This window comes from Rutidosis leptorrhynchoides, chromosome 1, assembly GCF_046630445.1.
Source record: "Rutidosis leptorrhynchoides isolate AG116_Rl617_1_P2 chromosome 1, CSIRO_AGI_Rlap_v1, whole genome shotgun sequence".
Classification (NCBI taxonomy): Eukaryota; Viridiplantae; Streptophyta; class Magnoliopsida; order Asterales; family Asteraceae; genus Rutidosis; species Rutidosis leptorrhynchoides.
The window spans coordinates 650555774-650571858 of NC_092333.1; positions in this window are offsets into that span (position 1 = coordinate 650555774).

Sequence of the window (16085 nt, forward strand, 5' to 3'; positions counted from 1 at the left end):
ATCATGTAAATATCAATCTCAATTAATATATATAAACATGGAAAAGTTCGGGTCACTACAATTACTGCATTTAGAGTGTCAATGGTTATTCCAAATAATATATATAGATGCGTCGATATGATATGTCAAAACCTTGTATACGTGTCCCGATATTTAAAGTGCGTAAAATAAATAACAGAAATCAAATGACGATAAATAAAATTGCGAGAATTAAAATTGCGATAATTAAATTACGATAAATAAAATGTAATCAGTTAGCTAGGAACAGTTAGCTAGGATTTTGTTAGCGTGGATTCTTAACAAAATTTTCATATTGTTAATTAGTCTGTTTCTAATCAATTTTTATTGTGTCCATTATTTCTTCATTATGCCACTTGTTAGATTTTGATAGGTTAAAATCCAAATATAAAATTGAATGAAAATGGTTGTTCTGTGGTGAATCAGATTCGTATATCTGTGGATGTAAGTAGGATAGTAAATGACTGTTGAATCGGATTTGAAGAATGTACAGTATAACATGTTAATATGAAAGTTAAATATTTCCTCGAGTATTACCTACCCGTTAAAATATTTTCACCATTAATAGTTTGTACAAAAGAATTTCTAATTACAATCTTTATGAAAACATATATACATATATATTTTCTTCAGATGTAAATCGTGGATTTAATGAGTTAATATGATATTAATCTCATTTGATTTATCGTTAGAACTAGAATACATAATCTCGAAAACATTAGAGATTACTTAATCGCCATGAAGGACGAAGATAATTGATGTAGAACGATACGTAGAACGATGATTATACTCGAGGTACGGAATGAGATGTTGAGGCCTGTGATGTTGAAACTTGGGTTGTTGGTGGTACTGGTGTTGATATTGGTAATACTGTTGGTGCCGGTGATGTTGCTGAAGCTGGTACGTTTTGCACCATATTTTCCAAAGCCACTACTCGAGCGCAAAGCTCATTGACTTCTTCTATTATGCCGGGATGATTGTCGGTCCGGACGAGCGGATGAATGAGGTTTAGAATTTTTAGATAGAATATAATCATGGCGAGATATTCGGGAAATAAGGGTGAAAATGGTGTTTCAGACTAGTTCACTGGTAAGTGCTTCGGGTTCTTCGTCAAGAGGTAAATTCGGTTGGTGAAAAGGATCGCCTTCTTCGCGTCTCCATTGATTAAGTCGACTACGAACCCATCAGATGAATTGGGGGTGGCTGATTGATGGATTCATTCTGATGACACCGCTTTCGGAGCCCGAGTGGAAATCCATATCGGAATAGTTGTCAGAATAACTATCGGAATAGCTATCGAAATCTGAGGGACTCGAACTGGTTGAGGGATTTATCTCGCATGATCAGATGAAGGATTTTCAATAAGAAATAGATTATAGGATGTAGATTAGTACCCTGCAATATATAATTTACATATGCATATATAATACTAAAATCCCATAAGTTACGAAGGAATCTACGGAAAATGACAGGCAAAGTTTACAATAACAGATACGCTAAGATATGAATTAGCAGATACGCTAAGATACGAATTTTGTCTATACACTATTCATGCAATCAATGCAGTAAGATGTGTCTAGACTAAGAATGATAAGCAGATGATTTCCGACTAGAAATGATAAGCAAAACTTTTGACATGCAGACACGGTCGAAGTCCAGACTCACTAAGGCATCCTAATGACTATCAGTTAAACACACTAATGCAAGACCTGGTTCGCTAAGACCACCACTCTGATACCAACTGAAAGGACCCGTCCTAATCCATCTGGACGAAGTCCATATCTATTATAAACGATTCCCAACAGTTGATTACATCGCGAGGTACTTGACCTCTTTATGATACATTTTACAAACATTGCATTCGTTTTGAAAAGACAATCTTTCATTACATCTGAAGTTGACAGACATGCATACCATTTCATAATATATCCAACTATAATTGACTTAATAATGATCTTGATAAACTCAACGACTCGAATGCAACGTCTTTTGAAATATGTCATGAATGACTCCAAGTAATATCTTTAAAATGATCAAATGCACAGCGGAAGATTTCTTTCGTACCTGAGAATAAACATGCTTTCAAGTGTCAACCAAAAGGTTGGTGAGTTCATTAGTTTAGCATAAATAATCATTTCATAATTTTAATAGACCACAAGATTTCCATATTCAGTTCTCATAAAAATACGTCCCATGCATAGAGACAAAATATCATTCATATGGATTGAACACCTGGTAATCGACATTCACAATATACATTTAAGAATATCCCCATCATTCCGGGATCCTCCTTCGGACATGATATAAATTTCGAAGTACTAAAGCATCCTGTACTTTGGATGGGGCTTGTTGGGCTCGATAGATCTATCTTTAGAGTTCGCGTCAATTAGGGTGTCTGTTCCCTAATTCTTAGATTACCAGACTTAATAAAAAGGGGCATATTCGATTTTGATCATTCAACCATATAATGTAGTTTCAATTACTTGTGTCTATTTCGTAAAATATTTATAAAAATTGCGCATGTATTCTCAGCCCAAAAATATAAATAAAAAGGGAGTAATGAAAACTCACCTAATGTATTTTGTAGTAAAAATACATATGACAATATTGAACAATGCAGGGTTGGGCCTCGGATTCACGAACCTATATCATTTGTATTTTTATTAATATACATAATTGTAATCGATCGAATATATATATATATATATATTATTGGTGAGGTAAACTATATATATATATATATATATATATATATATATATATATATATATATATATATATATATATATATATATATATATATATATATATATATATTGTGTATTAATAAATCTCATTGTATATATATTTTTTTCTTCCTTTTAATATATATATTTAGAGATAGATAAGTTATGTGTATTAATATGTACTTATATAAAATCTTTATTTTTATGCTAATAACTTTAATGACGTCATTAAAACTCTTATTTTTCTTAATCGTATCTATTTTAATAATAATGATCTAGATAATACTAATAATAATATCTTTGTTAGTAATAATAATAATAATTATTATAATTTGGTACTAATATCATTATCAGTGATAATAATAATAGTTTGCGTTATTTTGATAATAGTTATAGTAATAATAATTATATTCATAAAAATGATAATAATACTAAAATGATAGATTAATAATAATAATAATAATAATAATAATAATAATATTAATACTAGTAGTTACAAAAGAAATACTAATACTAAAATTTACGAAAATAATAATAATTTGAGTTATTTTTATACTGATAATCATAAACCTGTCCAAGATAATAATATTATAGCTTTAAATTTAATAATAATATCATAATTAATACTTTTAATAATACTAGATATAATACTTATAATACATAACAATAATAATCATAATGATAACAATAGTAATTATATTTATAATTATATTTATAATACTAACAACAACATATCAATAATAATAATAATAATAATAATAATAATAATAATAATAATAATAATAATGATAATAATAATAATAATAATAATAATGGAAATGAAAATTAAGATGTATACCCTTTAAAGATTTGTGTAAAAAGAATTGCCTATAACGAGGCTCGAACCCCCGACCACTCGCTCACCCAACACAACCTCAAACCAGCTGGGCTGTCGCCCATTTCTCGAAATATTACAGCACCCGTCTTTATTTAACTCGTGTTTATTAATCACCCTTTATTTTCTTCTTCTTCATCAATAACACAAATAGCTATAACTATAATCGGTTACAATAACAATTAAAACTTAATTTGTATTTATAATTGAAACTGAACTGTTCTTGAGTGAGGGATTATTGTTCAATCAAACGAAGAGGAAAAAAAAAACAATAAAAACGCTGTACTGTCATCGTGATAAACTCCAAATCGAATCCCCATTTTTAGAATGTTTCAGACCAAAATTTCTAAATGAAATAGGTTTTAAATTGTTCATGGAAACTTTATGTACCTTTAATTTAACTGAAAACCTCGAATTAAACTCGAACTTTATCAAGAAAGCTTCGGTTGACTTTTTAAAATAAAAGTTTGACTCGTAAATTTGAGTTCGATATAAGGAATTGGAAGCTAAAGATTTGCAGAAAGATTGAGTACATGATTCCTAACAAAACAGTATTATTACATTTTGAAATTGAATTCAAATTCGAGTTATGGTGATTTGAGTTCAAGAACAGAACAGCACTTACTTTTCTTTTTATATATTCTGTTTAGACTTCGATTTGCAGAGGAGGAGTGAATGAAATGAGGTATCACTTATATTCTTTCAAGTTTGTTGTATATTGAATTTTTTTTGAAGTCGTCTAGTAACCCGTCTGATTAATGGCGTACAGGTTTATTATCACACAGACAAAAAATAAAATAAATAAATAAATAAAAATAAAATAAAGAATAAAGAAGAATAAAATAAATAAAGTCGATTAGAGATATATAACTGAATTTGGACTGATTATCAAATGGTTGTATGAGCTTATAGATAGGAAACAAATTAGTCACAAGTGGGAACAAGAAGACAAGAGAGAAAGAAAGCAGATAAGGGAAAATAATGGATGTGATAATTGAAAGAAAATTACGCGTAATTAAAGGTCTTTACATGTTATATTAACTATTAATATTTAATAATTATAAATGAAGTGTATAAAAAAATACTGATAATATTATTAATAAAACTAAGATACTAATAATAATAATAGTGTTAATAATAATAACATCAAATGTTACTTAATGATAAAGTAATAATAATAAACCATAATAATAATTTTAGTGAAATTGCAAATGATAAAGCATAATGATATTTATAATATTAATACTAGTTATTGATACTAATATTAGGAATAATAATCATACTATAACAACTTGTATGTATCGAATTCATATATTTATAGATTCATTTAAATAACAGCTTAATTACTTTGCACATTACTTTTCATTTTCAATTCAAATGATTATATTGCATTTTATTAATTCATCTTAATATGTACTCTTATATTTATATACATATATATGTATATATATGCTTATATATTTACATATTTATTGACACACAGATGTTCGTGAATCGTCGAGAATAGTCAAAGGTCAAATGCATTTATGAAATAGTTCAATATTTTTAAGACTTAAGATTATAGACTTTGCTTATCGTGTCGAGATCATACAAGAATAAAGTTTAAATTTGGTCGGAAATTTCCGGGTCATCACAAATAACATAAGCCATAAAAGACTCACACCCCTTCGAAAGTGACTTCTTCGCCTTCATCATAGAAATCAACGGAAAACTGAACCCACTTCGTTCCCCTCGAGCCAAAATACGGGTTCCATCGGTCAAACGGAAGGTCACAATCTTCTTGTCTCACTTAATGTGGGCCTTATGTGGGCTCATCCAGTTCATCCCTAACACTACATCAAAACTAGGGATAGGCAACACTAAACAGGACATAGCAAGCGGTCTACCATTGATGTTATGCGAGGTGTATACAAAATAGTTATATTTTTACTACAAAATACTATTAAATACGATACAATTTTACACAAGTTATTTATTTATTTATAGAGTGGATATACCTAAACCTTGCTACAACACTTATAGGTAGTGTACCTAATCGTACAGTAGTGTAGTTTTTAGTAAGTCCGGTTCGTCCACAGGGAACTCGCCAAGTTTAACGCTATATTTTTAAAACTATATTTGTAAATATATATATATATATATATATATATATATATATATATATATATATATATAAATATAAGTAGTATTATTATTATAAAAGGGGGTTTTTACCGTTTAATGACCGGTTTGTCGATTTTAAAACTTTAGTCGCAGTTAAAACCTAATGTAAAATATTAAATATATAAAAGACTTAATTTAAAGCGTAAAGTAAATGACAATAATAAAAGTGCGATAAATAAAATGACAATAAATAAAATTACGATAATTAAAAGTGCAATTAAATATGAAATAAAGGAATTATGCTTATTTAAACTTACGTAATCATGATGTTTGACGTGTTGATTTTAGTTTATTACCATGGGTTAATTGTCCTTTGTCCTGGATTATTCAATATGTCCATCTGGTTTTTGTCCATAACGGTCCATCAGTCATAAATATAAAGTGCGAGTGTCCTCGTCAAATTATCCTTATATCCGAAGTCAAATATTTCAACTAATTGAGGACTTAAACTATAATTACACCAAGTATCCTTGTATATAATTCACCCCTGTTTTAATAAGTCCATTGACTATTAATCCATTCCCGTATCCGGTTAAATGAACGATTATTAGTACTTATAAATATCCCGTCCATCGTGTCCGATCGAGTGTATGTGGTTATTTATAGGTACGTCCAATTGTAAATCTTTATATTAAATTAACAAACTATCATTTAATTAAACAAATATAAAGCCCATTAATTGCCCATAGTCTAATTTCCACAAGTGTCGTTCTTTTGTCCAAACCCCAATTATGGTACAAAACCCAATTACTCAATCTTTAATATTTTAGCCCAACATCACGATTACTTCGGCTTAAATAAGCATAATAATAACTTAGCTACGAGACATTAATTTAAAAAGGTTGAACATAACTTACAATGATTAATAATAGCGTAGCGTTACACTGACAGAATTTCGACTTAAACCTTTACAACATTCGCCAACATACCCTTATTATTAAAATTAAAATTAAAATTAAAATTAAAATTAAAATTAAAATTAAAATTAAAATTATAATATATATATATATATATACGTTTGAGAGTAAGAAGAGAAAAAGATGTGTTGAGGTTCGGCCAGAAAACTGCAATTTATAGAAGTGTGGCCTGCTACAGGAGCTCATGCGATCGTATGAGTTTTCCTCTTCGAAGCCATGCAATCGCATGGCCGTAATTCTCAGCTAACATTCACAGGTTCAATAGTTTGCCGACACTTTTATTAATATATATATAATTTTAAGTAATTATATATATATATATTATATTATATTTATGCGCATAGTTGACTTGTAATTTTAGGTCCGTTGCGTCGAGCGTTGAGAGTTGACTCTGGTCCCGGTTCCGGATTTTCAAACGTCCTTGCGTACAATTTAATATCTTGTACTTTGCGTTTTGCGTCTTGTACTCTTGTAATTTTGAGACGTTTCTCATCAATAATTTGAACCACTTTGATTGTAATTTGTACTTTTTAGCTTTTTGGTCGTTTGCGTCTTCAATTCGTCGAATCTGTCTTTTGTCTTCACCTTTTATTATTTAAACGAATATTACTTGTAAATAGAACAATTGCAACTAAAAGCTTGTCTTTCTTGAGGGATAATGCTATGAAATATATGTTCGTTTTTAGCATTATCAACCATCAATTTATATACTAGCTCCAGACACATACGTTGTGACTAGAACCGTCTTACCATCAGCTACCTCTACTCTAACAGGCTCAGGCAGCATAGTAGCAGGTAACCCTAACTTAGTACAGAAATCTATAGACATAAACGTCCTATTTGTACCCCGAATCAAACAATACTCTAGCAGGTATTGAGTTGATCAAGAACATAATAGTTATGACGTCATCATTATTAGTTGCGGCCTCAACTATCATTTGAAAGGCCCTGGCTTCCGCAGTCGGCGGGTTCTTTCTCTTCTGTCCACTTGAGGCTGTGGAACCCCCGACAGATGCCGAACGCGCCCCTAACCCTGCCCCGGAACTTGTGCCCTTAGATGCCTGAAAACTTGCTGAGCGATGACCCAGCTGATGACAACTTCAACACACATTCTCCCTGAAGGAACACCTCTGAGATTCATGACCTACCATACCACATCTTAAACACCTTCTCGTCGCCTCTGAACACTGCCCAATGTGAGAAGACTTACATCCCTTACACCATTCCTTCTTTCCAGAACCTGAACATGAACCATCTTGGTTACCCTTACCCTTTTGTCTAAACCCAAACGATTTCTTAGACTTCGAACCAGATTGATTGGTAGCCTGATTACCCTGCGGTGCAATGTTTCCCCCGTTCATTCCTCTAGCTGCTCTTACATCACTTTCCACCATCTTTGCCATCACAAAAGCTTGAGACAACGTTGGTGCTGAACTCACAAAGATCCTGTACTCTGATAAGATCATGTTCACAAAATGCTGAATTCGAGATTGTTCATCCGGCACCCACTATTGCACAAACCTCAACTTGTCCATATACTTCTCAATTACTTCATCAATTGACATCTGCGGCGTCATCCGCATTTCAAGGAACTCCATCTTAATTCTGTTCATGTCAAACACATTGCAATACTGCTCACATACTTTTGCGTAAAACTGCTCCCAGGTGATCATTCTAACTTGCTCTGGTGGAACACTAGCTATCAAAGAATCCCACCACACCATTGCTCTATCTTTCAATAACCTGCTTGCATAAGTCACCTTAAGTTCTGGCTCACACTGATAAGCCTCAAATGCCTTTTCAACCTCCCGTAACCAATTGAGAGTCACAGTTGGGTCAGGACTTCCCGAAAACGAAGACGGTCCACAATCTCTGAATTGTTTAAAAGTGCATCTCTTTGGTGGCTGGTATTGTTGTTGGAATTGTTGTTGTGGAAATGGTTGTTGATATATAGGTGGCTGAACTTGGTTCATCATCATTGGGTTTGAGTACTGGTAGTTAATCTGTGGTAGCGTGATGTATTGAGGGACTTGATTCTGGAAGGGGTATTGATACTGGTTCTGGTTTATCTGTGGTACGGTATGTGAATGAGCAGTAGTAAAACCCGGTGGTGTATTCTCATTACCCGATTTTCTTGCTAACTCAAGCTCAGCAATCTTTTCCTGAGCTTCCTTAAACTTACTTTCAAGCTCGTGCACATAATCAGCATCGTAAACCTCTGCCTCATCCTCCACATCTGGAGCAATGAACGTTCCGGGGTGGATCGGGTTTGTAGCGTTCGTATCCCTGTTATCTACCATCTGCGCTACAAAACACTCGCACAAAAGCTTAGTGGATAACTGTTAGTTTCCTAAACACTAACATGCACAACATCCTACATTCACTTAGCTCCCATCCCACGGACATGTTTGATTTAACTCAGGGTTTATGAACAATTACGCGCACGTACTTACTGCTAAACCACGCTCTGAAACCAAGTTGTAACACCCTTTTTTTTAACACAGCGGAAGTAAATATTTAATTACCAAAGTAATCTTAGTTAATGTTTACATAACATTGTTTACAAACCAACTTTATACAACAACGATGTTAAGTGAAAACATAATTAAATTAGAAAACATCAGAGTCAATGCATAGTCAAACATGTCTTCAACTCGTCCGCAACACCTGTCCTAACCAGCAGTACCTAAACCTGCAAGGGGTGAAAATGTGGGGCAATTAGCACAACTGCTAAGTGAATGGATACTATCTAACAGACCAAGCATAAAGAACTGAACATGCAAGGGGTCACAACAATGCTAACGTCCTGAACTAGCATACAATAACAACTAACAATATGAGGATCGGCGGATTGTACGAGCACACGACTTAGTTGATCAAGCTACAGTCTACCGATAGTCCGCTTTACTGATTCCACTGCATAACCGTCTAGACGCAACACATGCGTCCTTCTATGTGTAACGACCCGTCAAAATCGCTATTGACGCGGCACGTTAATCATTGATTCCACAGTGAGGTTTTGACCTCTATATGATACGTTTTGATAAAATATTGCATTCATTAAAATAAGTGACTTTCTAAACATAGAAAGTTATAAACATGTGGGTGAGTGCTTAGGTATAAGCAAAACCCCGAAATACATAAGTCTTTAATTTACAGGTTGACATCACAGTCCAATTATTTATTACACAACGCAGTTTTATTTTGAATGCAATAAACTTTGTACAAAGCATGAGAGACTCCATGCAGGCAACAAGCACATCACAGCGGAAGCATTCTAAGGACCTGAGAATAAAACATGCTAAAAAGTCAACACGAATGTTGGTGAGTTATAGGTTTAATTGCTCTAGTCATAAACATATATAAAGATAGACCACAAGATTTCATCAAAAGTTTATCAATAGATTCTACGTAACAGAGCACCCTGGTAACTAAACTTAACGCTATAGTGATAATTACCCCATTCGTTTTAATACATACAAACCAACGTGTCTTAAACTCAAATAACATACGTCCGTTAAAAGGCTAGCGCTCTAGCTCGGACGGGGATGTCAAGCCCTATGGATCCATATACAATTATTCGCGCCCACCAGTCCATATCCTATGTACTGGCAGCTACTAGTTACCAAAGCTAAGGGATTTTCGGTTTAACTCAGTGTAGAATTTAGTATGTACTTGTGTCTTATTGCGTTTAAAATAAATTGCATGTATTCTCAGCCCAAAAATATTTAAAGTATTTAAAAAGGGAGACTATAACTCACAGTTCAATATTGCGATTCAATATTGTAGGCAAATTGTGTAGACGTAATGATGGTAGACAACTGTATGGTTGGTCTTAGATTCAAGAACAATACCCCGAACAATACCCAATATTTCCCTATTTTAAAATGGTTTGAAACCCGAATTAAAAATACCCTCGAATATACTTTATTATTATTAAACTTAAAATTATAATTATAATTATAATTATATATATATAAGAATCAGAGAGATAGAAGGTGTGATATTTCGTTCGAGCAAACTGACCTTTTATAATACTTTTGCATTTACTGTAGCTCATGCGATCGCATGAGTTTTCAGTGTTTTTGCCATGCGATCGCATGGCCGCCTTTTCTGTTTTTGTTTGCTAGTTCGGCGACATCAAATAGTGTTTACTGTAGCAATAGTGTTTACTGTAGCAAATAGTGTTTTACTGTAGCAAATAGTGTTTACTGTAGCAAATAGTGTTTTACTGTAGCAAAGTCGTTTTTACAGTAGCAATTAGTGTTTTACTTGTACATCTTATAATATATATATATATATATATATATATATATATATATATATATATATATATATATATATATATTTATTCACATAATATTAAATCATATAGAGAATTGGTTTAAATTAGTCGAAATTTTTCGGGTCATCATAATATGCTATACTGAACAATCAGTAACATCATGACCTAACCAGGCTACTACAATCGACCTCACATCAACCCTACCTTGCCACCTCGGTGGGTTCCCAACCTTGCCGCCTCGGTTGGTGTCCAACTAACAGTGCGCACATAAGATCACAGATAAACAGTCATACAATCGTCCTAACTAGCATGTCAATATTTAACTATGCATGGTAATCATACTGAACATAAACATAATAATAAAGAGTCTGAACAAGTAGCGTGTCAGCTACTTAATACTCTACCCGGAGATAGACCCACTCATCGAATACCAGCAACTAGCTCAGATAATCTATCACTGAGCGGCTTCCTTATCCTTATCACCTGAACATATGGCAAATCAAGTTAGTTTCTGTCTGTTAACACAAAACAGCACAGTACAGTAAATCAGTCACAAAAAGCGCCGCTAAAAGTCCACCTAACACTTATGCATTTTCAGAATTTACATCCTGATCATCATAAGTCACGCGGACAACATTACGGCTAGGAAACAACACTTAGTAAAATATTCTGCCCACAAAAACACTCGGCCGACTGACTCACACAGTCGGTCGACTGTGTCGACACACACACACGGTCGTGTGTCCTCTCACTCGGTCGACTGATTAAAATAAAAACATCTGGTCAGAACACAGACACACTCGGTCGAGTGTGTCACTCAACCGGTCGATCGGCTACACGGTCGGTCGAGTGTTAAGAGACACTCGGCCGAGTGTGTTCATTTGATGAAGAAGATGAACACAGCTACGGGTTTAACCCAAAATTCATCATTTCTTGCTCTAGAGCTCGTTTCTTACCTCAAAACTGACCAAATCGACTACACTAAACATCAATAAACACAAACCCACAAGATTTTGACACTAACAACATCAAAATCAACCATTTTGACCCAATTTGCACTTTTAACAAACTTGACACAAAAACCTCAATTTCACAAAGATTAAAGCTTGATACACTATGATTCTTACCTCAAAAGACTCAGTAAATCGTAAGAAACAAGATGATATGAATAATTTGAGCTCTAGAACACAAATTGGAAATCTAGGATTTGATAGAATGAGTTTGAGAGTGAATGGGGTGTTTGGGAATTTTTTAGAGAAATAGGGAAAATGAGAGAAGAAGGGCTGCACATTACACTTAATTGGGATTAAAATCCCATACCCCATCACACACGGGTATTTACCAGCTATCTATTATCTTTCGTACTTAATTTGACCGCCCTAACGGAGTCCAAATTAAATAAACGAATATGTTCTGTGACCCTTGTCACAAACTGGTCTTAACTAAATAATAAAATAATATTAAACATATAAATAAAATAAAGGCATAAATAATCGCACAAATATGCCTAAGGGCACAATTGTCATCTTACTTCTAGGCCCGATCTGAGGATGTTACACAACTGGTGGAGAGGGAACCGATGTCTAAGAGTCAGTGGTAGCTGAAACATCAGCAGAAGGAGTTTCAGGGCTAGCGAAAGCGGGAACCGAAGTAGTAGTAGGTGGGATGCCCGTGTTACTAATGTGGTGATGATGTGGGTGAGGTCGAAACTCACCGGGAATCTCAAGAAATGAATATGATGGAGATGAGTTTGGTTGCATGGAACCAAAAGGAAATATAGTCTCATCAAAGGTGACATCACGTGAGATGATGATCTTTTAAGTTTCGAGATCAAGACAACGGTACCGCGATGATTGGATGGGTAGCCAAGAAAGATGCAAGGGTTAGAGCGTTTAGTGAGTTTATGAGGTATACGGACACGAGAAACGAAACTCAATGCCATGAGTTGCAAAGGAGTCATGAAACGAGGCGTTATCATATTTACCCCCGTTGTCGCATTGGAGGGATTTTATTGTGGTATTAAATTGGCTTTTAACATATGTGTGGAATTGTACGAATTTGAAGAAGGCGTCAGATTTTTTTCGAAGAGGGTATATCCATAAAAAATGTGTAAAGTGGTCTAATAATACCATGTAATATTTAAAACCACCTACACTAACAATGGGAGATGTCCATTGATCGGAATGAATTATCTCAAAAGGTTTAGAAACAATAGAAGTAGAACGAGAAAAAAGGTAATCTAACATGTTTTCCTAATTCACACACATGGCATAAGGTTTTAGCTGGGGCTTTATTGCAATTAAAAAAACCACGAGAAACTAAAGTACGCAAAATATGATCGCCTGGATGTCCTAAGCGATTGTGCCAAATAGGTTGACTTGAAGTAAGTAAAGCAATGTTGGAAATGTTAGATGAATTGACAGGGTAAAGGTCACCGTCACTGTGACATCGAAGAAGAGTATGTCTGGTCCGAGCATCCTTTATGGAAAAACCAAATTCGTCAAACTCAATAGTGAATTTGTTATCTTTATTAAATAGTTTGACAGAAACTAGGTTTTTAATGATATTAGGTGTCACAAGGATGTTGTGAAGGTGTAGTGGTGTGTATGAATTGGGTAAAGTGGCATTTTCGGATGTTAATACAGGCATAGTGGAATCGTCGCCGACAATAACTGATGGTATAATGCTTTTATTAAAATTAGTGTCGAGTTTACCTGAATCCGAAGCAAGGTGAGAAGTAGCCCCAGTGTCCATGTACCAATTATAGTCACCCGGCATACTCGTGGACCTCTTAGTAGCGTACGAATGCGGGTAAGGAGCAACAATCAGACCAGGCCCATGAAGCCCAATGTTATTGGGCTGATTAAACTGATGTTGTATTGGACAAGAAAAAAATTGCTGCTGATTTGGGCCAAAATAATACAGTTGGGCCTATGAGTATTGCTTCCTATAATTAGGAAATTGTCAAGCCCATGGTGAAGTAGTAGGACACGTCCACCAATAATTACTCCAGGGCTTTTTAACATTTCTATTAGGTTTGGTTGCCGTCATTGAAGAAGTCATGTGAAGCACCGAAAATAAAATAAAATCTTCGCACCGTGTTGAAACCATGTACGTGTATGAAATGATTAATACAGTACTCTTGTAGAGTGTGTAAATCAAACTCCACGTAGCAATATAATGGTGTGTCTCCTTTTTTTTTTTTTAACAATGATTGAACGGGGGCTGTGAGATAGAAGAGAAAAAAAATCGTAATATCAAAGGAGAAAAGTGCAAGGGTGAACACGTGTTCTTACAAATCCACAAAATATTTGTGAATTTAAACGGCGACTAGTATCGATCTTTATTAAAAAATAAAGAATTGGAATTAAGATTGTTCAACTGAATTGGGAAAAAGAATTTGAGAAAGAAACATTTTGGAGAAGAACAAAAAAAAAAGAATTGAGAGAATTATGGCTCTGATACTATAAAGTTTGATTAATTTTCAATGAATCAAAACACTTTCATTACACAATATTTATAGAGTACATATGAAACATTTTAAACCCTAATGGACCGAGTTCATTTGTACAATTAGGCTGAGCCAAACTAATTAACTAACAAATGAAATACGGGCTATACAAATACATACAATCTAATACAAATACACACAATCTAATACAAATACAAAATTATAGTTTTATATAGTAGGTAGTTAAATTATCAAATTAATGATGTTGAAGGGTGTAATTACACAATGAATCAAAGAAAAAGAAGCGTTCAGCTTATTGTTGCTGCTCAAATCTGGATGAAAGTTCAAATCTTGGTTAACATAAACCTGTGTGAATTTAGCTCCATGTCGGCTTTTATTTCTTGGTTTCATGCTTGGAATGAAGACTGCGAATCTAAAGTGAAATCGTACTCTATTGTTGTCGCAACTACTTAGAATCTTTAGAAGCTACTGAATTTGATTTTGTTCGACCCGACTCATATGAAGAAGAAATACATTTTTGATGATATATTTAATTTTTGCATTTTTTACTCACGTTATAGAGGTTGATTTAACATTAATTAACACCAACATTTATATACTAAAAGTGGTGGCGAATTTCGTCGTTTCAGTTATATCGGATTGTCGTTTTGAGTTTGCGTCCACATTACAAATGGTCCCTCAACTTCGACTATATTTACACAATGGCCCCTCAAGTTTACACTTTTTCAGGGGTAAAAAATGTAAATATATAATTTTATTAAAACAAAAGAAACTAATTCCACCAAAATTTATAACGGGTTCTATCTTCTCGCTCGGTGCGAGTTAAATTTTTCAGAGACCACCGTTCAACTCGAAAAAATCTTACGAACCCAACGGGACTAACTATACGCAAAACAGACACTTTTCCAAAAAAAAACTAAACACAACGACATCCCGTATCATCCCGCTCGCCACGAGTTAAATTTTTTTGACGGCAGCGTCAGACTCGAAATAATTTAATGAGCAAAACGAAACTAACCACGTTCGAAACTGACACTTTTTAAAAAACTCTAAACACGACGACAACCCGTATATTTCTGTTCGCCGGGAGTTAGATTTTTTCGATAGCACCGTTACACTCGAAAAAATTTATTGAACAAAACAAAACTAACTACGTTAGAAACGGATACTTTTTAAAAAAACACTTAACACAACGACATATAAAACGGCGCTTAACACATGGGCCGTGTTTCCCTCTGTAAATACACAACGCTACGTTAAATATGAATACGCGGGCCGAACGCACCCGCCGCAACGCGCGGTCCGGTCCGGACTAGTTAGAACTATTGGCGTGACTTTTTTCGTCTTTCAAAAAACGATAACATTAGAACGGATCCGAAGATCAAACATACAACCATTACATAAGAATCCAACGAGCTCAAGTCTAACTAAACTAACCAAACTAAACGATTCACTAACAGGGTGAACAAACCAGTTTAATCTAGTAAACAAAGTAAAACCAATACTATAACTAATGGAAACTTAAATAACGAGCTACACTAACAAATATAATAAAAAAAACTGCGGGGTACCCGCAAGAAAATTGTTGAAAAACAGTCGAAAAACAAATTCGACCACCAACATAACAACC